The 27909-nt window shown below is 38.1% G+C and overlaps 1 long non-coding RNA gene across 1 annotated transcript; it reads left to right on the top strand.

The window, feature by feature from the left end:
* Positions 1-15021: 15021 nt before the first annotated feature.
* Positions 15022-27696, top strand: LOC144333959 (uncharacterized). Its single transcript, XR_013403099.1, has 4 exons — positions 15022-15107; positions 26007-26108; positions 26967-27242; positions 27427-27696. It is a non-coding gene; the product is annotated as an uncharacterized LOC144333959 (long non-coding RNA).
* The last annotated feature ends 213 nt before the right edge of the window (positions 27697-27909 follow it).

The following is a 27909-nucleotide window of genomic DNA, read 5'->3' as shown; positions in this document are numbered from 1 at the left end:
TATCTGGAATTGCCAGAAACAGAATTCAGAAGGTTGTTTATTAAGTTAATCAATGAGGCATGAGAGAAAAGTGAAGTCCAACTTAAAGAAATCAAAAACATGATACAGAATATGAAAAGAAAAATCTCCAGTGAAATAGACAGCAAAAAATAAAATACAATTACAACTTTTGGAAATCAAGGACACTCTTAGAGAAATGCAAAATACACTGGAAAATCTCAGCAACAGAATTGAACAAGTGGAAGAAAGAACTTCAGAGCTCGAAGACAAGGCTTTTGAATTAACCCAATCTGCCCAAGACAAAGAAAAAAGAATTTTAAAAAGTGAACAAAGCCTCCAAGAAGTTTGGACTATATTACATGTCCAAACCTAAGAATAATTGGTGTTCCTGAGGAAAAAGAGAAATCTAAAAGTTTGGAAAACATATTTGAGGGAATAATCAAGGAAAACTTCCACAGCCTTGCTAGAGATCTAGACATGCAAATACAAGAAGCTCAAAAAACATCTGGGGGCCAGGCGCGGTGGCTCAAGCCTGTAATCCCAGCACTTTGGGAGGCCGAGACGGGCGGATCACAAGGTCAGGAGATCGAGACCATCCTGGCTAACCCGGTGAAACCCCGTCTCTACTAAAAAATACAAAAAAAACTAGCTGGGCGAGGTGGCGGGCGCCTGTAGTCCCAGCTACTCCGGAGGCTGAGGCAGGAGAATGGCGTGAACCCGGGAGGCGGAGCTTGCAGTGAGCTGAAATCCGGCCACTGCACTCCAGCCTGGGTGACAGAGCGAGACTCCGTCTCAAAAAAAAAAAAAAAAAAAAAATATCTGGGAAATTCATCACAAAAAATAATCACCTAGGCACAAAGGCTTCAGGTTATGTAAAGTCAAGATGAAGGAAAGAATCTTAAGAGCTGTGAAGCAAAAGCATCAGGTAATCTATAAAGGAAAAGCTATCAGATTAACAGCACATTTCTCAGCAGAAACCCTACAAGCTACAAAGGATTGGGGTCCTGTTTTTAGCCTCCTTAAGACGATTATCAGCCAAGAATTTTGTATCCAGTGAAACTAAGCTTCATAAATGAAGGAAAGGTACAGTCTTTTCCAGACAAACAAATGCTGAGAGAATTCACCACTACCAAGCCAAAACTAAAGAACTGCTAAAAGGAGCTCTTAATCTTGAAACAAATCCTTGAAAAACACCCAAATAGAACCTCCTTAAAGCATAAATCTTACGGGACCTATATAACAATAATACAATGGAAAAAAAGTATTCAGGCAACAAGTAGCATGATGAATAGAATAGTACCTCACATCTCAACATAAACATTGAATGTAAATGGCATAAGTGCTCCACTTAAAACATAATGGCACTTAAAATAGCAGAATGGATAAGAATTCACCAATCAAGCTTCTGTTTTCAGGAGACTCAGCTAACACATGCAGACTCACAGAAATTTAAGATACAGTGGTGGAAAAGATATTCCATGCAAGTGGACACCAAAAGCGAGCAGGAGTAGCCATTCTTATATCAGACAAAACAAACTTTAAAGCAACAGCAGTTAAAAAAGACAAAGAGGGATATTATATAATGATAAAAGGACTAGTCCAGCAGGAAAATATCACAATTCTGAGTATATATGCACCAACACTGGAGCTCCCAAATTTATAAAACAATTACTATTAGACCTACATGAGATAGATGGCAACACAATAGTAGTGGGGGACTTGATGAACACAGATGCAAAAAAATTCTCAACAAAATACTAGCAAACTGAATCCAGCAGCATATCAAAAGATAATCCAATATGATCAACTAGGTTTCATACTAGGAATGCAGAGATGGCCTAACATACATAAGTCAATAAATGTGATACACTACATAAACAGATTTAAAAACAAAACAAAACAAAAATCACATGATCATCTCAATAGATACAGAAAAAGCATTTGACAAAATCCAGTATCCCTTTATGATTAAAATCCTCAGCAAAATCAGCATAGAAGGCACATATCTTAAGATAGTAAAAGCCATCTACGACAAACTCACAGCCAACATTATACTGAACAAAGTCGAAAACATTTCCCCTGAGAACTGGAACAAGACAAGATGGACCACTTTCACCACTTCTATTCAACATATCCTGGAAGTCCTAGCCAGAGCAATCAGAAAAGAGAAAGAATTAAAAGGCATCCAAATTGGTAAAGAGGAAGTCAAACTGTCACTGTTTGCTGATGATATGATCGTATACTTAGAAAACCCTAAAGATTCATCCTAAAAGTTACTAGAACTGGTAAATGAATTCACCAAAGTTTCAGGATACAAAATTAATGTACACAAATCTGCTATACACCAATAGCAACCAAGCTGAGAATCAAATCAAGAACTCAACCCCTTTTACAATAGCTGCAAAAAATATAAAAAGCTTAGGAATATACCTAACCAAGGACGTGAAAGACCTCTGCAAGGAAAGCTACAAAAACACTGTGGAAAGAAATTATAGACAACACAAATAAACGGAAACACATTCCATGCTCATTAATGGGTGAAATCAATATTGTGAAAATGACCATACTGCCAAAAGCAATCTACAAATTGAATGCAATCCCCATCAAAATTCGACCATCATTCTTCACAGAACTAGGAAAAACAATCCTAAGATTCATATGGAACCAAACAAGAGTCTACATAACCAAAGCAAGACTAAGCAAAAAGGACAAATCTGGAGGCATCACATTACCCAACTTCAAACTATAATATAAAGCCATGATCACCAAAACAGCATGGTACTGGTATAAAAAGAGGCACATAGACCAATAGAACAGAATAGAGAGCCCAGAAATAAGCCAAATACTTATAGCCAACTGATCTTTGACAAAGCAAACAAAAACATAAAGTGCTGAAAGGACACCCTATTCAACAAATGGTGCTGCCATAGTTGGCAAGCCACATGTGGAAGAATGAAACTGGATCCTCATTTCTCACCTTATAGAAAAATCAACTCAAGATGGATCAAAGACTTAAATCTAAGACCTGAAACCATAAAGATTCTAGAAGATAACATCAGAAAAACCCTTCTAGACATTGGCTTAGGCAAAGACTTCGTGACCAAGAACCCAAAAGCAAATGCAACAAAAACAAAGATAAATAAATGGGACTTAATTAAACTAAAAAGCTTCTGCACACCAAAAGAAATAATCAGCAGTTAACAGACAACCTACAGAGTGGGAGAAAATCTTTGCAATCTATACATCTGACAAAGGACTAATATCCAGAATCTACAAAGAACTCAAACAAATCAGCAAGAAAAAAACAAATAATCCCATCAAAAAGTGGGCTAAGGACATGAATAGACAACTCTCAAGAGATATACAAATGGCCAACAAGCATATGGACAAGTGCTCACTATCACTAATTATCAGGCAAATGAAAATCAAAACCACAATATGATACCACCTCACTTCTGCAAGAATGGCCATAATCAAAAAAGTAAAAAAAAAAAAAAAAAAAAAAAAAAAAAGTAGATGTTGGCATGGAAGCAGTGAAAAGGGAACACTTTTACACTGCTGGTGGGAATGTAAACTAGTACAACCATTATGGAAAACAGTGTGAAGATTCCTTAAAAAGCTAGATCTACCATTTGATCCTGCAATGCCAGTAGTAGGTATCTACCCAGAGGAAAAGAAGTCATTATACAAAAAAGGTACTTGCACATGCAGGTTTACAGTAGCACAATTTGTAATTGCAAAAATATGGAACCAGTCCAAATGCCTATCAATCAATGAGTGGATAAAGAAAATGTGGTGGGCTGGACGCAGTGGCTCACACCTGTAATCCCAGCACTTTGGGAGGCCGAGGCAGGCAGAACACAAAGTCAGGAGTTGGAGACCATCCTGGCTAACACAGTGAAACCCCGTCTCTACTAAAAATACAAAAAATCAGCAGGGCGTGGTGGTGGGTGCCTGTAGTCCCAGCTACTCAGGAGGCTGAGGCAGGAGAATCGCTTGAACCTGGGAGGCGGAAGTTGCAGTGAGCCAAGATCGTGCCACTGCACTCCAGCCTGAGTGAGAGTAAGACTGCGTCTCAAAAAAGAAAATGTGGTAAATATGTGCCATGGACTACAACTCAGCCATAAAAAGGAAAAAAATAATGGCATTCACAGCAATGTGGATGGAATTGGAGACTATTATTCTAAGTGAAGTAACTCAGGAATGGAAAACGGAACATCGTATGTTCATACTCATGTGAGAGCTAAGCTATGAGGATGCAAAGGCATAAGAATAATACATTGGACTCTAGGGACTTGGAGGAAGAGTGGGGAAGGTGAGGGATAATAAAAGACTGCACAATGGATACGGTGTAGACTGCTCGGGTGATGGGTACACCAAAACCGAAGCCACTGAAGAACTTATTCATGTAACCAAACACCACCTGTTCCCTAAAAACCTGTTAAAATAAAAAATTTAAAAGATCCACAAAGAATAGTGAAATCTGAATAAAGTCTAGAGTTTTAGTTATTAGTTTTTTTAAAAAAGTTGAAGTCATAGAAACAGAGTAGGATGGTGGTTACCAAGGGCAGAGGAGTAGGGGTGGGTTTAGGAGACGTTGTTCAAAGGATACAAAATTTCAGTTAATCAAGAGATCTATTGTACAACATAGTACTATAGTCAATAAAATGTATTCTTGACAATCTTTAAGAGTAGATTTTAAGTGTTCTCTCTATAAAAAATTGTGTAAGTATGTTAGGTAATGTATACATTAATTAGCTCAATTTAGCATTCCACATTATATACATATTTCAATACATCATGGTATATATAATATATATGGTATATATAATATACAATTTTGTTGGAACATGACAGCCTCTCCACGTATGAATGCCAATATTCAATATTGAAAAAACGGTACATTATAAAGCTACTGTAATCAAAACAGCATGGTAATGGCATATAAAACAGACACTCCAACCAATGGAACAGGATAAAAAGCCCAGCAATAAACCTACACTTTTATGGCCAACCAGTGCTCAAGACCGTAATCCCAGACTTCAGGAGGCCGAGTCAGGCAGATTGCCCAAGCTCAGGAGTTCAAGACTAGCCTGCATAACATGGTGAAACTTCGTCTCTACTGAAAATACAAAAAATTAGTCAGGCATGTTGGTGTGTGCCTATAGTCCCATCTACTTGGGAGGCTGAGGTGGGAGGACTGCTCGAACCCAAGAGGCGAAGGTTGCAGCTAGCCAAGATCGCGCCACTGGACTCCAGCCTGGGCAACAGAGTGAGACTCTGTCTCCAAAAAAAAAAAAAAGGGAAAGCTCCATGATACTGGTCTGAGTAATGACTTCTTGGATAAGAACCCAAAAGCACAGGTAACAAAAGCAAATGTACAAAAATGAGACTGCATCAAACATAAAAGCTTCTATACAGCAAAGGAAATAATTAGCACAGTGAAGAGACGACCCACAAATTGGGAGAAAACATTTGCAAACCAAACAGTTGATAAGGGACTAATATCTAAAATATATAAGGAACACAAACAACTCAATAGCAAGAAAACAAATAACCCAGTTACAAAATGAACATAGAACCTAAATAGACATTTCTCACAAGAGGACAACTGACCAACAGATATAGGAAAAAATGTTCAATATATTTAATCCTCAGGGAAATGCAAATGAAAACCACAGTGAGCCTCACACTTGTTAGAATGGCCATTATCAAAAAGACGAAAGACAAGTGTTGATGAGGACGTGAGAAAAAAAAAAAAAAGGAAGCCTGGCCCACTTTAGTGGGAATGTAAATTAGCACACCTATTTTGGAAAACAATATGAAGTTTCATCAAAAAACTAAAAACAGAACTTTCCTATGATCTAGAAATCCCACTTCTGTATATCCAAAGTAATTGAAATCAGTAAGTCAAAGCGATAGCTGCACTCCTATGTTCATTTCAGTAGTATTCACAGTAGCCAAGATATACAATCAACCCAAGTATCTATGCAATGGATGAAGGGATGAAGAAAATGTATATATAAATTATGGAATGCTATACAATCTTAAAAAAAAAAAAAGGAAATTCTGTCATTTGGGACAACATGAGTAAAACTGGCAAGCATTATGACAAGTGAAGTAACCCAGGTCCAGAAAGACAAATACTGCAAGATCTCATTTATATGTGAAGTCTAAAAACGTCAAACTTATAGAAGCAGAGAGTAGAATGGTAGTTACCAGAGGCAGGAAATGGTGGGTGGGGTTGAGGAGGTAAGGACAAGAGAGATGTTGGTACAAAGCTTTGGTTAGAGAGGGTCTATTTTTGGTGATCTATTGTACAGCACTGTGACCATAGTTAAAAATAACAAATATTTCAAAATTGCTAAAAGAATAGATTTTAACATTCTTATCATAAAAAAAAATAGGTTAGGTGATGAATATGTTAATTAGCTTGATTTAATCTCTCTACAATGTATTTATATTTCTAAATATCACACTAAATCCCATTATATAATTTATCAATTAAAATTTTTAAAAATTAGAAAAAGATGAGAAAAGTAAACCAAAGTTAGTAGAATAGAAATAAGATATAAACAGAAATCAATGAAATAAGAAAAAGGCACATTGGCTCATGCCTATAATCCCAGAACTTTGAGAGGCCAAGGCAGGAGGGTTGCTTGAGCCCAGGAGTTTGAAACCAGCATGGGCAACTAGTGAGACCTCACTTTTACAAAAAGTCCAAAAATTAGTTGAGTGTGGTGGTGCATGCCTGTAGTCCCAGCTACTTGGTAGACTGAGGAGGGACGATCACTTGAGCCCAGGGTTGAGGCTACAGTGAGCCGTGATTGCACTATTGCACTGCAACCTGGACAACAGAGCAAGACCCTATCTTAGAAAAAAAGGAAAACAATAGAGAAAAATCAATAAAATGAAACCTGATTCTTAGATAAGATCAATACAATTAATAAATCTTTAACCAGACTAATCAAGAATAAAAGAGAGAAGAATGAATTACCAATATCAGGAATGAGAGAGGTAACATTATTACATATTCTAGATATCAAGAAGATAATTAGTGAATACTATGAATAATTTTATGCCAATAAGTTCAAAAACTTATGTAAGATGGACAAGCTCCTTGAGAGACTGAAAATACTAGACCTCATTCAAGAAGAAAAAAATAACCTGAATAGTTTTATATCTTTTTAGGAAAACTCTGGCCTCCAATGGCTTCACTGATGAATTCTAGCAAACATTTAAGAAATAAACATTAGTTCTACATATACTCTTCCAAAAAGAGAAGAAAAATCTTCCCAATTCATTATCGCAATCTAGCATTCTCCTAATATCAAAAACAGGCAAAGATATCTAAGTAAAAATAAATAAATAAATACAAAAAACAAAAAACAATATTCCTCAAAAAACATATCAGCAAAAATCCTTTTTAAAAACTTCATCAAATTGAATCTAATAGCATACGTAACGGATAATAGATAATGACAAAGTTGTGTTTATCCCAAGAATACAAGGTTGGTTACACACTTGAAAGTTAATTATTTAATTCATTTTAATATATTAAAAAGGAAAATCCATACAACCATATCAAGACACAGAAAAAGCTTTTTATCAAATTAACCACCTATTTCTGATTTTTAAAAAACTCTCAGCAGACAGAAGAAGAGAACTTCCTTAAATTGATAAAGAGCATCTATAAAAAACCTATGGTGACATCTTACTTAATGGCAAAGACTGAATGCCTTTCCCCCAAGATTATGAATAATGCAAAGATGACTATTCTTACCACTTCTAGTCAACGTGATACTGGGAGATTTTAGCCACTGTAATAAGGCAACAAAAAGAAATAAAAGGCATCCAAATAGGAAAGGAGGACGTAAATTATCTGTATTTACAAATGACATGAATATCTTTCTAGAAAATCCTACAGAATCTACAAAAAAGCAAGTAATACTAATAAGCAAATTCAGCAAGATTGTAGGATATAAAATCACTATACAAAATAACTTCTATTTTAATATACTAGCCATAAACAATTATAAAGTTTAAAAAATATTGTACTTGGCTGGGCACAGTGGCTCACGCCTGTAATCTCAGTACTTTGGGAAGCTGAGATGGATCACTTGAGCCCAGGAGTTTGAGACCAGCCTGGGCAACATGAGACCCCATCTCTAAAAAAAATGTAAAAATTAGCTGGGTGTGGTGGTACACATCTGTGGTCCCAGATACTCAGGAGGCTGGGATGGGAAGACCACTCGAACCCAGGAGGTTAAGGCTTCAGTTGGCCATGAGGTGCCACTGCACTCCAGCCTGGGTGACAAAGACCCTGTTTGCTTGCTTGTTTGCTTCTTTCTTTCCTTTCTCTCTCTCTCTCTATATATATACACATATACACATCTATGTGTGTGTGTACATATATATAGTATCAAAATAAGAAATAAGACATTTGACAAAAGACATTCATGACCTATACACTGAAGACTAAACAACATGCTGACAAAAAAATTAAAAAACTTAAATGTACTGTGTTCATAAATTAGAAGGCTCAGTATTGGTTAGATGCCAATTCTCCCAAACTGATCTATAGATTCGATGCAATCCCAATTAAAATTCCTGCTTGCTTTCTTGTAGAAATTGGTAAGGTGATTCTAAAATTCAAATAACACAAATGACCTTGAAAACTAGAAACAAAGTTGGAGCACTTATACAAACCAATTTCAAGACATTATTAAGCTACAATACAGACATTGTAAAAAAAATAATAATACAGTGTAAGAATAGAAAAACAGATCAATGGAATAGAATAGAGTCCATAAATGGACATATACAGATATGGTCAATTGATTTTTGATAAAAATGCAAAAGTAATTCAGTGATAAAAAGGGATAGTCTTTTCAATAAATGGTGCTGGAACAATTCGATATCCACGTGCAGAAAATGTGAATCCCCATCCATACCTTGCATCACACCCACACACAATTTATTAAGGAATATATGGTAACTTCCATCACTTAGGATCTGGTTCTCAGCCCTGTCACAACACAATTCATAATCTAAATACACCCGTGAACAATGGCATTCAAACCCCCAGGGAATCTCTTCTACCCATCAGGCCAGAAAGATTTATGGGTTTTGCCACTGCCAACAACAGAAATGGACACTTCCTTAGAATGTGGAAAGCATTTAAGTGACAAAGCACTTAGGTAAAAAACAAGACAAATTAACTTTCCAAATCCTAAGTCTCAGCATGAATTCAGTAGATTCTCACATGAAAAAAAAAATTACTTCCCAGTAGTGTTAGGTATTCATTTTCTTGCTCCTTTTATGTTCCAATTAATGGTTCCACAGTTACTCACAAATTACTGCCAATTTCACAATACTTGCTCATGATGGCTGAGGAGCATTTTGCAATATTAAGCCATATTACTCTTAAATTTGTATATATGTGTGTCTAGATGTAATATACATGAAATGTAATTCTGATTCTTCATCTTGGCAACTAGATGGACACTGGATGCTAGAATAATGAAGCTTATATTTATAAAAACAATATGCATTAAACAATTAATAAAAAAACTTAAATGTTTCAGAGTTTTTAAAATTTTAATTTTTATTTTTGAGACAAGCTCTCACTCTGTCGCCCAGGCTGGAGTGCAGTGGCACAATCCCAGCTCACTGCAGCCTTGAACTCCCAAGCTCAAGTTATATTCCCTCCTCAGTCTCCCAAGTCGCTGACACTACAGATGTGCACCACCACATCCAGCTAATTTTTTAATTTTTTTTTTTTTGTAGAGAGGGGTTTTTGTCATGTTGTCCAGGCTGGTCTCAAACTCTTGGGCTCAAGTGATCTACCCGCCTTAGCCTCCCAAAGTGCTGGGATTATAGGCACAAGTCACTACACCCAGCATGTTTCAGATTTAAATTATTTTTACTTAGAATTTTGATAGTTCAATTATAGCTTGTATTTTATTTCAGTAAGTAATTTTGCACAGTTTAGAAAAAATACAATTTTTGAAACACTCATGAAAGATTTTTTTTTTTTTTTTTGAGATGGAGTCTCACTGTCTCCCAGGCTGGAGTGCAGTGGCGCAATCTCGGCTCACTGCAAGCTCCGCCTCCCGGGTTCATGCCATTCTCCTGCCTCAGCCTCCCGAGTAGCTGGGACTACAGGCACCCGCCACCACACCTGGCTAATTTTTTGTATTTTTTAGTAGAGACGGGATTTCACCATGTTAACCAGGATGGTCTCGAACTCCTGAACTCGTGATCCGCCTGCCTTGGCCTCCCAAAGTGCTGGGATTACAGGCGTGAGCCAGAAACACAATTTTTAATTTTTTATATTAGCTAGAATCTTTAATGAAGATATATTCAAATTTCATATACCTGAGCACATTAAAAACTTTTAAAAAATGCTTTAGATGTTTGAGATGTAAAAATAAAGATATACTAGAGATAAAAAATGGCAAGGCAGAACTCAGGAAAGAAAAAAATGATAGAAAAAAGTAACAGAAAAATATCCCAAGTGGTGATCTGTTAAGTTTTTTATTACTGGAAACAATGAAAGTAAACAGACCTCTGTCAAACATGACGCAAAACAGAATGTGAGAAAAATACATTAGAAAATCGTAGCTCAATGAAACATAATTTTTTATCAAAATAAAAACAAGCAAGAAAATTATTTTTGTCAAATCTGCAATGTGAACAAATCAGATGAAGCTCTTACAACTTCATACTAAAGTGACAGTGAAAACAATTGATCTAATGCACAACTCAGAATTAAAAATTTATACTCTGGCCTTTCTATTACAAAAAGAAAATCATGTTTTAGAATTGGTACATTTCATGTAAAAGAAAGAAACCTCCATGGCTTTACTCTGCTTATTGGACAATGATTGTAGGAAAGCGCAGTCACGTCTCACACAGCAAGAGAATGTATCTCAAACGCAGTCTGATATGAACTAATGTTTACAACTTTCCATTGGATGAACACGCAAGAACATTTAACACTTCATTTTACACCAAAACTATTTCAAATGTAGAAATGTAGACGAAGAATTTTGTAACTATTGCTATGTTTTATAATCAATATTCAAAATTAGCATTGATCATGAAAATAAAATACCTGTGACTGGAGAGACCTAGGTTCTTGGTTAATGGAAAACATTACTTGCACACAAAAGACATGCATGCAACTATTATACTAAAAGATAAAAAAAAAAAAAAAGACTGAATTATCAGCAAACCTGTGATAGTACTCAATTAAGGTAAGTGAACACTGAAAACCCTCTCTCTACCAAAAACACAAAAATTAGCCGGGTGTGGTGGCAGGCCCCTGTAATCCCAGCTACTCAGGAGGCTGAGGCAGGAGAATCGCTTGAACCCAGGAGGTGGAGGTTGCAGTGAACCGAGACTGTGCCACTGCACTCCAGCCTGGGCAGCAAAGGGAGATTCCATCTCAAAACAAAAACAAACACAAAACAAAGCAAACAAACAAAAAACTTGTTTTGATCCTCTGAAAAGAATAAAATTATGTCTCATTATTTTAGCCAAGCAAGTTGAAGTTCTTTAGGGCACTAATCACGTAATATTTTTTAAAAAAATAAAGACAAGGTATAGGTTTAGAGGAAATCATTTTGAAACAGTGCTACAGTGACAAGATATAGAAGTGAAACTTTTTTTTTTTTTTAAGAAACTTTGGTTACCATCTAAGATGGAGAAATAAATGAGATAATGATTAACTTAATAGGTAATAAAGTAGTGAAATCATACATAAATGCATAAAATAAAAGTGAATATTACTTTGTTCAACTAGATTATAACAGGAACAAAAGTTACATTTAACAGTATCCCTAATTTGTACTGATGAACTACTAGAAGAGGGAAACTAGGAATTGATGAATTCTTCACCTGCTATAAAAAGTACAAGTTTTGCCTTAAGCAAAAAACTACAGAAACTACTTTCAATAAAGGAATTGATTTAAAAGACGGTCTAGTGTAAGCCTTTAACAAAAGTACCAATATGGTTGGTAAATTAAAAAACATTAATGAGCCAGAATTGTGGCCAAGCATTACTTAAAAGCATTATTAGCACTATACAGGACCGCAGTTTGAATTTGTTTCTAGGAGACGCAGGCTCATGTCAAAAGCGAATGATACTCAAAGTATGCTCATATATAATTTTAAGATTATATATGGACTGTCTTGGTGAAACACATATCAAATTTGATCTCACAGATACCCTGAGATACATGATGGAAACACTGACCAAATGTTCTTAGAATAAGTAGATTTGATCTGGACAAGATATAAAACACATTAGATGAGCTAAGCAAAACAACAGACAATTGTCAAGCAAAGTGCCTTGTGGTCTGTGGTCTTTGATATTAAGAACTGAATCTTGGCTGGGCGCGGTGGCTCACCCCTGTAATCCCAGCACTTTAGAAGGCCAAGGCAGGCAGATCACCTGAAGTCAGGAGTTCGAGACCAGCCTGGCCAACATGGTGAAATCCTGTCTCCAATAAAAATACAAACATCAGCCAGGCATGGTAGCAGGTACCTATAATCCCAGCTACTCAGGAGGCTGAGGCAGGGGAATCACTTGAGCCTGGGAGGCAGAGGTTGCAGTGAGCCAAGACCGTACCACTGCACTCCAGCCCAGGCAACAAAGCAAGACTCTGTCTTAAAAAAAGAAAAAAGAATTGATTCTTAATATTAAAAATGATATTTTTAATTTGAAAATACAGTTTGGTATGAACTTTTGCTTGCTATAATATTTTAAAACTTACCAAAAAACCCAAGCAGGTCTGCATTTGACTACTGTATTTTTTAAAAGGATTACAAACTTAAAAAACAACTTTAGAGGAAATAATTTTTCAAAGTCCAAAAGAAACCACATGAGAAATATACCATAAAGTGACATTCCAGTAAGATGAGAAAATTAGAAAAAGAAAACAAAAACATTTGTATGAATATGAAGGAAAGGATTCACATTCAAATAAGCCCCCAAATAATTTGTATAGTCTATTTTTTGACAATTATAGATCAAGGTACAGTCTTGATTGAAGGAGTTTTGAAAAAATTGTGGAATAAATTCTGCCTTCAGTTTTTATAATATCTAAGCATTGAAAAGTGTGAAAAAAGAACTTACTGTACAGATCTAGATATTGCTATAAATTGATGGTGATAAGGATTTTTTGATGAAGTCAAAATATTTTGTTGTATTTCAGCAGTAATAATTTGTCATGCAACCACATTACAAAGTTTGTACTTACATGTAAAATTTTTGTTTCATTTCCTAATCAAAGTAGTGCTTTAAGTATTTTATTGACAATTTCAGTGGCTACTGCCTCTGCAGAAAGAAGTTTTTCCAATTAAAATGAATTTTTAAAATAACTACAAAGACTAAGGAAAGGCTGTCTAATTTGACATTACAGTCAATCAAAATACATTTTGTGAAAAACTCAATTAAATAATTTTTAATTTTATTTAAAATATAGAAAAATAAAATTTTCACTGAAACATTATCATTCCATAACCAGAATAGCCAGATATTCTCAATAAAAATAAAATTCAGTTATCCCTGATGTTTCACTAGTTTTAGCCATATATAAAACCACAGCTTTTACATATCTTTCAATTTTGTAGTTATATAGCTCTGTCATGGTAGGAGAAAGTCAACGGTTTCTTAATTTATGGCTTTAAATATATATATTTTTATATATAGTATGATATATATGTACTCCTTCATCAATACTCTTGCCCTAGACTCTACATATTTTAGGGCAAGCCTTTATACTAGAGAAGATAAATATCATCAAAAGATAGTTCTTTAAAAAGACTAATAAAATTGATAAATCTTGATAAGACTGTTCAAATAAAAAAAGAAAACTCAAATATTGATATTATGAATAAAAACAGGGGCATCGTTACAGACCCAACAGACATTGATATCTCATGATTATGTCATAATTATATCTCATAAGAGATATTCTGAATAACTTAAAACAAATAAATTTTAAAATTTGGATGAAATAGACAAATTTGTTTAAAAATAAAATTCACCAAAACTGCCAAAAGAAATAGAAAATCTAAACAGTATTATAATTTCAAAAAATTTAATATATAAACCTTCCCACAAAGAAGTTCTTGGCCCAGATGCTCATAAGTAAACTTTACCCAAGACTTCATGAAGATATTTTGTCAGTCTTACATAAACTTTCCATAAAACCAAAAGAGACAGCAAGCTTCAAGACTGATTTTATAAGATTGGTATTATCTTGATATCAAAACCTGACTAGTACATTTTAAGGAAGTAAAATTACAGACCAATCTTACTGATGAACATAAATGAGAATTTCCTATACAAATGAACGAACGAATGTGAACATTAATGAATGCACGGGCTTATTTCCTGGTTTTTCATAGACCTAGGACAGAAATCCACTCAGCCTGACAAAGTAAGGATTTCAATACCAGTCTTGGCTCATACCCCCAAGAACCCCTGGATGCTAAAATGGCTCAAAGAGCTAACAAAGTCAGGACAAACCAACATGCCTGGTTTAATTAGTCTGTAGGAAGTCCAGGTATCGGTATTTCTTAAAAGCCTTCCAGAGTTCGGGCAGAGATCACAGTGAGACGCTGAGCTCCGCGGCTAGCTACCCCGGGGCCCTCCAACCCTGGGCCAACGAGTGAGTTGGGGGAGCCCCGGGACAGACTGGGGCCCCCACCCTGCAGACAACCCAGAGCCCTTGCTGTGGCTCCCACTGGCCACACCCAGGCCTTGAAGGAGCATCGATCATATTCCTCAACCTACCTCTGTGACCTGATGGTGGCGGCAGCCTCTCCCAGACGACCCCGCCGACTGCTGGATCTCCAGAGGAGACCCCTGCCAAGCCGTCCGGATGCAGAGCCTTTGAGTGGCAGCTGCCGTGGCTGGCCGGAAGCATGGCAGCGACAGGGAGGTCGCTAGGGTGTGGAGGGGCGGGTCTACGGAGGCCTCCTTAGGCCACAGAGCCACGTAGAGGGTAGACCTGCAGTGACCGCTCAGTCCCAGTTGAACGAGACCTACTGAGTCCTGAGGACAACCGACAGAGGCGTTAACGGCACAGAAGGTGAGCCAAGTCCTGGAGGAGGGTGAGTAGAAGGATGAGTGGCCATCGCGGGTTGGTGATCGTTCTACCAGACCTCTATGTCGCAAGAGAAACGGTAGGATGACAGGGCACAGCTGGCCCGCTGGACATGCCCACCACCCTTTGGGAAGGTTTATTGACCGTTTATAGAAAGCTTGTGTGTATATAACATGAAAAAGTTGCTCTCAACTTCCCTCCAACCTTTTAAAAGAAAACATTTTCCACATCTAGGCTTTCTAGATGTGAAGAGGTTGCCGACGAATGACAGTGAGAAAATCACACATCTTGTAAATTCTCATTTGTTTAAAAAGAAATCATAGGTCGGGCGCGGTGGCTCACGCCTGTAATCCCAGCACTTTGGGAGGCAAGGCGGGCAGATCACGAGGTCAGATGGAAACCAGTCTGACCAATATGGTGAAACCCCGTCTCTACTAAAAATACAAAAATTAGCCGGGAGTGGTAGTGGGCGTCTGTAATCCCACCTACTCGGGAGGCTGAGGCAGGAGAATCGTGTGAACCCAGGAGGCGGATGTAGAGGTTGCAGTGAGCAGAGATTGCGCCATTGCACTCCAGCCTGGGTGGCAGAGCAAGACTCCGTATCAAAAAAAAAAAAAAAAAAAAAAAAAAATTACAAAAATAAATGTCTTCTGGAGGTGACTTTGAAATGGATAGACCACCTCTGGAAGCAAAGCTTCCATGTTTGTTCAGTGAGTTAAAGGACATAGAACAGAAGACCTGAGAAGGAAGTTCTAGGCCAGTCTGGTCATATCTGAAGAGATTTTCATGTTCTAATCTAACCGTGGTTTTGTGTACATTTTATTAATGCTCACTACTGTATATAAGTTGACTAACATAAAACAATCCCTTTATAAATGTCCTTTTGTTTGTTTATAGGAAGTCCTGTCTTCTGGGATTGAGTTTGGTAATCCACCCCTTGGAGCTAGACACAGTAGTATACTTAGTCATTGGGATGGTGGGAGAGGGAGAAGAGGGAGAAGAGGGAGAAGAGGAAGGATGAAGGAAAGGTCTCTTTGCTAGTATCTCCATATCTAGAAGATGGTTTAAAATCATAACCGTAGATCTATATGAGCATTTTCAGTAAAGTGCCTGTGTTTGTTGTGGACAAGTCTTATTATTTTGCAACATCTGAGCTTTATGAAAGTCCTGGGGTGACAATGTATGTTAAAAAGTAGAGCTAGTGAATTAGGCAATTTATTAATTTTTTTTGTTATAATTGATGGAAAAGATGCATCTTGGACATGGAATCGTTAAACCACGTCTGAGCAGTGTATGTCAGAACTTGTTCATTAGGTTGGCAGCAGAGGGGCAGAATGAAGTATAAAGGGAGAGATGTATGCAAATGTGTCCATGTTTACATTTTGACACTAGCCATTGATATATGTGCAACTCTTTTGGCTGTACTATAGGAATACAGTAAGTAATTTGATGGAAACATACCTTCTTGCTAATATTTTAATGGTATAGATATAAATTATCTTAGAAACATTATACATAGTGTATTCTGCTGCTTTATGTTTCATTTTAAATTGAGCATTAAGAAAATACAGTGTTTTAATCAGAACTCTGCTAATGCTTTTGTCTAGAGGCATGTTATCATTTGGGCCTTCTATGAAATTTTAGTCCTAAGAAAGGGAGGATTATATTTTTTCTAGCAGATGGAGTTGGTGTAATGTGTTGCTGGTTATCAGAATACTCATATAGCTTTAAGATTTTGAATTGGTAAATATTCATGATGTGTGAAAAGGCATGATACATAACATATGATCTCAAGTCCATAAAATTGGATGTTGTATCTACACAAATAGGACTTAGAAGGACATGTGAAACTAAATTGCTTGTGATTGTGGATGACTTTGTTCTTTGCTTCTAGTGGTTTTCAGTTTCCTATAATGCACACATTAGCTTTTAAAAAGTGAAGGTTATTTTTAAAAATCTGTAAAAAAAAAAAAAAAAAAATTCCAGGTGACTCTAAAGCATAAGGTTGAGAGCCACTGGGGTAAGTTACTGACCCTGGTTATGTAGCTAGTATTTATTCTAAGTGCAATGGGAAGGCATTATAGGGGTCAAGGAGAGGTGTGACATAATCTAATTTACTGTTTAAGGCCTCAGCCTTTGGTACCATGGAGGTACCAAACTGCACCATGGAGGGTGACAGCAGAAGCAAGGTACCAGTTAGGAGCCGACTGGGGAGAGTAAAGGGAATCAGGACATATGTCAGGCATAGGGCTGCCCAGTCATGCTGACAACAGAAGTCCTGGGAGTGAAGGACAGAGAAGAATCCCTAGAATCTGGGAATCTTTAGCAGTACCAGACATGGAGCTCCTGTAATTTCACGCGTCAGACAGTCATCTCTGCCACCCCTTCCTCTGGCAACTCCCACAGCCTGCAGCAGGGCAGGCACCTGGTAGAGGCATATACAGATGGCTAGAATGCAACAGCCTCTCTGGCGCAATAAACCTCCAGGCTCTGTGGAAGCCCAGGTCTCCTGTGTGACTGATAAATTCCTTCCCCTCTCCGGCCTTTGTATAACAGAAATTATATTTTCCACTGCCTGCCTTACGGGCAGAGGTATTTTGAATATCCAGGACAGCAATGCATAATGACAGTTAATAACAGTTGTTTTCAAGAACAACCACCTTGCAAGGTAGAGATGTTCAAACACTCTTACAAACATCAGAGCTGAGAGATAAAGTAACTACCTGAGGCCAATTTGCTATCAGTGCTTATGTGGGGTTTTGATCCAGGCCAGTTTGACTTCAAATTCTAGATTCCTTTCACCACATGATGCTGAAATTGCAACATATTAGATGATGCACTGGCAAGATGGCAGGAAAACTATTACATTCTTTCATTGTTCCTGATACCAAGATTGGTGGGATTCTTTTGAAAAGCAAATTAGTAATGAGTGTCAAAATCTACAAAAGTGTTTCTACCTCTTGATCATATTGAATTTATTCTCAAGACAGCAATTCTGAATTATAAAAAGGTGTATATACCTAGAACTTTTAGTTCTGCATCATTTGTAAAAGCAATAAATTTGAAGTAATTTAAATTGGGGACTTGTTTTAAAAAAAAAAAAAAAACTATGGTGTCAAATCAAAGGAGTACTATACAGTAATGCTTCTCCGTGAAGGATGACTTGGCCCCGCAAGAGACATTTGACAATGTCTGAAAACATTTTTGGTTGTCCCAGCCTGGGGGGAGGGTGAGTTCTATTGGCACTTGATGAGGAGTGACCAAGGATACTGCAGTGTATAGGACAGTCTCCCCAAATGTCAATAATGCTGAGATTGAAAAACCCTATTATACAGACATTACATATGATGACTGAAGATTTTATGATTTAATAGAGAAAAAGTAGAGTTCCAAATTTGGGGCACACCATGATGACAACCATGCAAAACCTTATCTTGCACATGAAGAAACAGCAGATGAAAACACAGGAAACTGCAAAAATATACATTGATGGAAGTAGAGAGAAGTCTTATTCTTTGAAAAGTTTTATTTAATGATGTTATTTTTTACTCTCAGCAAAATTTGGGAAAAAAAAATTGAAATACAACTTGCTATAGATATCCATTGTCGTCGTTGTTAGCCAGATGAAACATTGTACACAGCACATTTTTGTGCTCAATTGATTCTCTGAAAGAAGGAATTTTGTTTGTTTTGCAAAAGTTATGTGAACATATCCAGATCAAAAGTGGTATTTTTAGAAAGCCATGCAACTGTCATATCCATTATGTTGGTCAAGACTCCTTCTGGTGCAAGGAACACAGATCAAACTGGAACTAGCTTACACAAGAAAAGACATATTGGTTCATGTGACTGGGGGGAAAATGTCTGACATCAAGTCATATGGACCCGAGAGCAGAAACAGTGCTATCTGCTGCTTGGTATGCCCTGTGCCTTTGCTCTCTTTCACTCTCAGACTACCCACTACATTCGTTCTCCGAGTGTGGCCCTCATCCTCTATTGCATACTGCTTTCTCACTGGGAACAGAGGAGACACAAATGTTTTGATGGAGCACATGCTCCAGTACATTCCTGGTAAAAGATACATGGGAGGTAAAATTCTGAGACCCTGCATTTCTAGAATTTGTTGGCCTCCCAAAGTGCTGGAATTAAAGCTGTGAGCCACTGCCCAGAGTTTTTTTATGATATAACTCTCCTCATCTCAGAGTTAATAAATAATCATCTAAGACCTACTGAGGGCTCTTTTTCTATAGGATCACAGTGGAAAACTGTAAGAGTGGTACTGGGAGGGAGCACTAGTTTGAGAAGAGAAATGATGGTGGGACCTGGGCATTTGCAGTCAACAAGAAAAGCTGAAAGAAATGCAAACATTCATTCAAAAGCTGCCTAAATTATCTAAGTTTCCATTTCCTCATTACAAAATAGGGCTCAAATGGGACTAGAATAGACCTAAAATGTGTTATAAAATTTCTGTACCTGGAACTGAACATTCATTGCCTCATGTAATGCACTAAGCAGAGCCAGGCAACTAGAAATCGTCTGTAGTAAATGTTTCCATTGTTCCCAACTCTTGGCTCCCTTTCTTGAGAGATGATTGCAAGATACTCATGACCAAGTGACTTGAGTATGTTCCTGTAAGTAGGGTATGCTTCCCTGCCCATGTCAGACTCAGCCACGAGACTCAGTGGAGCCAATACGACGTAAATGGAAATGACAGAGAAAAGCATGAGGGACAATGCAAGTTTTTTCCAGTTCTCTTACAATTTCCCTTGGTCATCACTTGTCTTGAATCTGGGCTTCTCCTTCAGCTAGGTCCCAGATGAGAAGACACAGAACAGGGCCCCAGCTAATCTAGAGTATTCATGAAACAGAAACAAATCTGTTTGTTGAGCCACTGAAGTATGAGGGTTACTTGTCACCACAGCAAAGCTGATTAATACCGAGTCCCACATACAGCTAATAAGGAAAAGCAGGAGGAATAGGAAGATGATAGTGTAGAGCAACAGGAGGAGGGGGCAAGAAAGAGGGAAAGGAGAAAGATGATGAAGAAGAAGAGAAGGAGACTTTTAGTAACTATTGCTGCTTAGAATCATGTTAGCGTCTGTGAAAAATAAAAGACCAAGGCTAGGATATGTATGTTCCCATTTAGAAGATTAAAATCTAGTTGGAGAGGAACCACAAATAAAATGTCCTAGTCACAGGGATAGCAGAATTTAAGGGCTAAGCATGCTCCAGACCAAAGGCTGCAGAAATTCTAGCTATAGAGGGTAACTGTTAGAGGGGTAGAGAGAACTGAAAGGACTGGAACTGAGCATTGAAGGACGCATATACCACTTGAATGTTCAAAAAGAGGGGAGGTCACTGTAGGCTGAGCACAGAGCACAGAGGGCGGGGGAGTCGGGGAAGCCAAGGGGAGAGGCCACAGCCAAAGATATTCTTGGCTTGAGGATGCCATGACTTCTGAGAGTCATCCCAAGAACCTCTACCTCTTTGTCAGAAATCTATCAAGACCGAAGGCCCACCTGTCTTTTTGGTGGATGAAATAAAGTTAATCAATTGGAGACCTGCACATGTGAGCTGAGCCGGAGATGCATGAGACTGCCATGCAAGGGGAGAGGGGTGCTCAGAGCAGCTGCTAGTTCCCCCAGATGTACAGCTAACTGGGCTGTGGAGTCTTGACAGAGGTCGTGTTTGGCTTTCTGACCCCAATCACCCACAAAGTCTGACTGGATTTCTGGAGACTAAGTACAGAATTTCCATTTCTGGAACACCTCTGTAATTTCCTTAAAAAACCAAACTTCGTGGTTTGAGCATATTGCATGTGACCAGTAAGGGTTAGAAGAGGGTTTTGCAGAGCTGAGATGCAAACAGATACTGACCTTTGTTCTCTCAGGCAAATACTCCCCTCTTTGCTCTCTCCTCTGGAATTTCCCATAAACTGTGCTGACCTTCACCAAGGGACAGTAGGCTCTTAAAAATTCTGCCTTGCCCTAACTTGTTCATAAAGGAATTCATGGCAGCTGCAGATCTCCTTGAAGCTCAATTATAGTTTTGTTTCAATGAGAAAATTAGACCAAAGGAAAAATAAAGTGGGCAAAAGAGATAAAACAGGCATAAGACACAATACTAAGGAGAGGGCGGACCACAAATGTTACAGCGTGCTTCCTGTGGCAAATCCACAGAGGGTAATATTGATTACAAGTTTTCTGGTTTCTAAAAGATAACAGCAGATGCCAAGTTTTCCTGTTATTGAAACCAGGGAGAATTTTCCCCCACCCCAATGTAGTAGGTTGGAACGACTTCCACCTTCTGTAATGACCCTCAGTGAATACAATAGCAGGTTTCAGTTCCTCAGTGTAGACTAACAACAAACGTCAAAGTTCCCAAAGTTCCGTTAATCAAATGAACTATTTGAAAGACCTAGGCAATTCAGTCCAGTCTGCCACCATCTGATGGTACCTCTTGACCCAAGGATAGCATGTAGCATATGGAAAAAGAAATGAACGGCTTATCCTTCAAGCAATCTTCTATGAACAATTATTTCTTTTTTAAAAAATGAGTTTCTGATAAGAATAGAGCTGCAGAGTTTGAAGTTATACTATCAGGCAAAAACTGGAGATTCACACAATGTATTGTTCTTGTCAAAGGAAGACTGGATATGCTTTGGCCATAAGCCAAGTAGAGGGTGGGGGCTAATGTCCTCTTTTGCCAGTTTAAGGAGTCTGATCAGGATTGGAGCCAGCATGAAAATTCACTGAACCTCCACCAAGAAGGGGGCCAACAAGAGCAGCGATGATTCCCACAGGAGCTAGTTATGCATCTATTCCAACCTGTGGCAAAGTTCCAAATGCTGTATGTCATAGAGATCACCCTCTAGCATGTTAGCCTAGAAAATGTTCAAAGTAGCTATTACCAATTGCCCACTAAGACCACAAAACATTTAATAAAGCACCCAGGACATTCGAATCCTAATACCAGTTCACAGCTAAAAAATATTGTATGGCCTAACCAAAATGAGCTACACATGATTACCTTCATAAGTCATAAAATGAGAGTGCTATTGTGAGAGAGAAGGGGGAAGACTGTACTGATGTTTTTAAAAGGTTTGGATATCACTATGAATTGTTATCATTGAAAATAGTTACTCATCCCCACAAAGTCTTCTGATGATGTGAAAAGAAAGTTCTAAGGAATTCTCATTTGTTTTTTCCCTTCTTGCCCCACTGTCTATAGCTCACTCAGCTTACCCATTGAACCCTGAGGGTCTGTTTCCCTTTTTCCTTCCCACACAAACATCACAGTAACAGTCTGGCCTTCCCAACCCACCACTGGAAACTTCAGCTGAACTGGTCATATATCAGTCAACTCTAGAAGACCAGCTCTGATCCCAAGAAACTGTGACATTGCCTCCATTGGAAGTTACAACCTTCACCTGCCAACCTGGACTCATCCCATAGGCAAGTGAAGGAACATTTCTCCTCTTATTCATCTCAAGCAACAAATCTGGGACAAAATTCAAATTAGCCTTAAGGTCCTTAAGTGGGAAGGATTAGTCTTATAAATTAGTTTATAAATTCCCCCATGACACATAATAGAGTACTGCATACACTAAAGGAGCTTAACAATAGTTGCTACCATTTGTCAAACACTTTCTTTATTCCAGGAGCTGTACCTGAAGCTCTACATAATTGTTTCATGCATACATTTTGTCATTCATTCTAACTCTCCTAGAAAGGTATTATCCCCATTTTTAAGATGGAGAAATGGAGGCTCTGGCAAATGCATTGACTCATCTAAGACAATACAGCTAGTAAGTAGCAGAGTAAACTTTGATCCAAAGACTGAACGGTGACAAAACCTAAACTCTTTCTACTCTATAGGCTGCCTCCCTATAAACATTTCATTCCTCCAGTGACCACTGTATCAATGATGGAAGTCATAGGTGGGTCAATGACTTCCGAATATATCACATAAACTACTTAACAAAGTCCAGCAACAGTATGGATCTTGAAGTAGTGAATACCATCACAGAAACGTCTTTCTGTCTGAGATATTATAGATAGGATCACTACTCTGATTGAAAAACTGGACTAGATGATCTCAATATCTAAAATAAAAAAGCAAAGACTGGAGTCATATTCTGATCAACAAGGCCAAAGTTAAATTCCAGGTTCCTTTCATTTCAGAAAATGCCCATTAAGTGCCTCATATATGAGATAGTATGTTTCAGAAGACAGAGACAAAAGAAAAGACACAGTTACCAGTGTGGGAGAATTATTATTATTTAAGCTAGATATTGAAGAGAAATAAGCTTTTAGAAAATTGGGGTAGAAAAAAATGGAAAGTTATACCTAGTAGCAGATGAAGGGAATAGGGGTATTCAAACACAGGAAGGTGAGAAACTATAGAAAAAGTTTAGAGAAATAAAGGTACTTCACAGAATGTAGTGGAAGGGAAGCACTGAAAGGTAAATTGAAGCCAGGCTATAGAGGGCTTTGAATGACTAAAAAATCTGGATTTTAGTTGATTGCATTGGAAACCACTGAGACTTTAGAACAAGAGAGTGATTTGTTCATGGCTGTGGCTTAAGTAGATCAATCTGAATCTTCAATAAAATATTAACAAATAGAATCCAATGATGTATAAAAAGAATTATACACCATAACCAAGTGGAATTTATCCCAGGTATGCAAGGCTGGTTCAACATTTGAAAAATCAGTGTAATCCAAGGCATCAATAAGCGAAAGAAAAAAAAAAGTCATATGATGATATCAATTGATTAAAAAAAAAAAAAAGCAGTTGACAAAATCCAACACCCATTCATGATAAAACTCTCAGCAAATTAGAAATAGAGGGAAACATCATCAACTTCATGAAGAACATCCTCAAAGAACCTACAGCTAATATCATATTTAATAGTGAGACACTGGATGTTTTCTCCTAAGATCAGGAATAAGGCAAGGATGTTCAATCTCATCACTGTTTTTCAACATAGTACTGGAAGTCCTACCTACTGCAATAAGATAAGGAAATAAAGGGTATACAAATAGGAAGGGAAGAAATGAAACTGCTTTATTCACAGATGTAATGTAAATAGATCAATATGGCACCAAGTATAGGATAGTGTGTGGAACTAATAATTCCTTAAGCTCATGCTGGTGTAGAGACCTGCCAGAGCCCACATTAAAAAAATGAAAAACAAACCAACAAGTAAACAAAGCCAAACTCCCAATTTAAATAGCAACCTTGAGCTGAGTTGATGTGGATGCTGAGGCATCTGGGTAGAATGTACAGAATTGTGCTAGATGTCAGGGATCTATCTGTTGTGTTTAGGGCAATTTGATTGCACTCTCCCCACTCCTCAGTCACCCCAAATATTGATTTCTCTTCTGCGTATACGAGGGGGACATGACATGATAGCTGAAGTTGTGTAGTAGTAAGCTGCTTTATAATGGCAATGTATTGATTTTATCTTCTTCCTTGTCTTCTGGAAGGCTCAGCCCAAGCAACTAACACAACCACTAGAAACAAAAATGGCCATAATACAATCTGACGTTTCCATATTTCCTTGATGGTTTCCAAGTGAATTTGCCCTTCAATAGCCTTCAAACTAAAGCAGAAAGTTTCAGAGCAATTCAATTGATGAGAATGTAGTCGAGTGCCAATAATATGTAAAACCCAATAGAGAATAAAAGGAAGTTTAGACAAGTATAGTGTGGGGAAAGAGAAAAAGCAGAATAGAGTCAAGTGAAGCAATCTGAGTTTTGAGTCTTGCATCATTACCTTCAGTTGTGTGACAAGCAAGTCTCTTAAGCTCTGAGCTCTCAGCTTTCTTACTTTTGCAATGAGAATGATAATACTAACCTGAATGCTGTGGGGATGAAATCAGAAAATGCACATGAACCTGGTTGGCTGCAAATGGCTAAAGAGATGTTCAGTTTGTTTATCCAATTGGTTAAGGCCAGTTGGCAAAGTCTACACATGAAAGCATTAAATATCCAAAGGAGATGAAGAGTACAGGAAGTATAAAGAGCAGAGGAAGAAGTCTGTGGGCTGGAATGAACAACAAAGGCATCCCAAAAGATTTGAGACTCCAGCCAAATCTTAAAGGATTCAGAGAATTCAGAAAGAGGAGGCAGGGAAGAGAGTCACTGTCATAATGGAGGCACTCAAAAATAGTTATTAAATGAGTGAGTGAATGAAAGCATACAGAAACAAAAGAACAAATTCGAATACCTAAGAAATAGTCCAGAGGCAGTATGTAGACCAGAGTATAAAATTAAAGATAGTCCTTGATGTTGCAGAAATTTTGTTTAAATGAGTTTTCTACGAGTGCCCATATGAACACTAAGGTATTTTCTAAAGATGGGCATTTCTGTTCCAGTAATCTTAGATCACATTGTAGAAATCACACTGTGGCTGGTTTGACCCCTGTACTGTACTGTGCTATCTCTTTGACCTATCTATGACCTGCACATTTTGGTGAATACATTTCCTGTAGCCCCAGTGGGACAAGATAGCTCTTGCACCTCCTGACATATTTAGACACGTATTATCTTAACGGCCACTGTTCTTTCTTTATAACCACCATATCACCTAGATTGTTAAAGTCAGCTTCCTTCACAAACCACAGTGTAAAAGATTCTCATGGGAAAAAAAAAAAAAAAGGTGCCAAGGTATCTTATGACTTTGGTGCTTGTGTTTTCAAAAGCAAGCTTTCAGGTAAGAATAGTAAAAGGGACTTAGGAGTAGGGGTTTCAGGGGAAATGCAGAGGGAGAGACAGAGCAGGCAGAAGGGGGGAGCAGCAGAAATTGATAGAAACAACCACACAGATCTGGACTCCAACTTAGGACCCTGTCATTAAATCTCTCTGTGATCTTGGGCAGGTTGTGGCGTCAGAAAGTTGATAGATGTGCGATCTCTAAGAATCTTGCCGGATGTTCTAGGACTGCAAGTAAAAGAGACGCTATTTTCTTTGCTAGGAAAAGGCAAGTCAAGCCCAACTCTTCTGGGGCTCTATTATCCTCCTCCCACCCCACCCCAGTAACCCAGAGAAGCAGCTGGCCCCATCATTCAGAAGGCAATGGATAAATTTGGGTTGAATCAGTAGGTCTATTTTTTTTTTTTCTGTTATTTTCACTCTCCCAAGCTTAAGTGGAATTTCTCAAGTTCTAACCCCAGAAACATCATTATGAGCACCACACTTTAAGCCAGACATTGACAAACCAGACTTCGTCCAGAGAAGACTAGCCAGAATGGCAAAGGTTTGAGAATTTTGTCTAATGAGAAATAAATTAGAAAATAAGATGTTCAGGCTAGGCAGGAACAGGCTTGGGAGAAGCCCAGCCTCGGCTATAAGCAGCTGAAGCATGGGCAGAGAAAAATCAGTATGTTTGGTGTTACTCCACAGGCAGAAGGAGGGCCACCAGAGGAAGCTCCAGAACAGCAGATGACACTGCCACTAGAAAAACTTGCCCACAATTAGAGCAACCAACGTAGCTCATGGGGCAGTGACCTCCCTGTCTCAGGAAAGGTTCTAGGTCAACAGGCTCCATGCCCATCTGCCAGGAGATCTCAGAAAGTAGACAGTCAGCAGGACAAGGGATCGAAGTATCCTTTCCAAGGCCGAGATTCTAGGATTCCACCTCAGAGTGGACTGTGAAACTTGGCAAACGTTGGTCATTTTACTTTCTAACTGTTTTGTTGCAACTTGCCTAAGTTATTGTAAACTGAATCCCGTGATGTGTGACTGTATGTTACTGCTTTTCCATGGATCTTCAAGGGAGCAGGGACATCAAAACCTTGGGTTTAAAGTTCCCGTAGTTTCTGTCTCCTCTCCCAAGCAGAAGTCCCACCAGTGTGATCAGGAATAAAACACTTCAGGCATGACGTGATCATTATTCCAAAGTTCTGTGAAGCCCATTACTGGCTTTGCAAAGTGAAAAGTGCAACTTTGGATTTTTCTGATCAGAGTATTATAGAGAGGAGCCCACCCTTCTCTTACTATACAGAGAAGAGTAAAACACAGTCACCTTTCCATAGCATCTGAGTGGACCTAACACAGGGCAGTGAAAGTGACGCAGAACCATCTTCAAAGCCTCCAGAAGCACACGTGACCTCAGGTGAGACATCCAGGAGGCGGGGAGCAACTCACAGTGGCCCGTTTTAACGGTTTCAAGTTTCTTTGCCCACTTTCTGAGTCCCTTAAATCCTGGCTTTTCTTCCTTAAATTGTTCCCTAATTTGTACCCACACATTTCTCTTCAAGAAATCATTAAATTTAACATGAAAATACTGTTTCTAATAGGAAATGAACAGAAACAACCTAGCTCTCCGAAGAGGAGTATTTTATCCAACTCTGAACTGCTCACACATTATGCAACTGTGAACAAGGCTCATTTAAAAATCCATGAAGCTTCTTATGTTTTCACCACAAAATATATTAAGTATTGAGGTGCTGGATATGCTGACTAGTTTAATTATTCCACATTGTATTCATAAATCATAACATCATCTTATTCCCCATAAAATTATACAATTATAAATTGTCAACTTGCAATTAAAACAATAAAATCCAGCCTGATGTGGTGGCTCACATTTCTAATCCTAGCATTTCGGGAGGCCGACGTGGGAGCATTGCTTGAGCCCAGACATTTGAGACCAGCCTGGGCAACATAGCGAGACTCCATCTCTACAAAAAAATAAATAATTAGCCAGGCCTGGTGGCATGCACCTGTAGTCCCAGCTATGTGGGAGGCTGAGGTAGGTGAAGCACTTGAGCTTAGGAGGT

This window comes from Macaca mulatta, chromosome 13, assembly GCF_049350105.2.
Source record: "Macaca mulatta isolate MMU2019108-1 chromosome 13, T2T-MMU8v2.0, whole genome shotgun sequence".
NCBI lineage: Eukaryota > Metazoa > Chordata > Mammalia > Primates > Cercopithecidae > Macaca > Macaca mulatta.
This window is presented reverse-complemented; position numbering and strand designations above follow the sequence as displayed.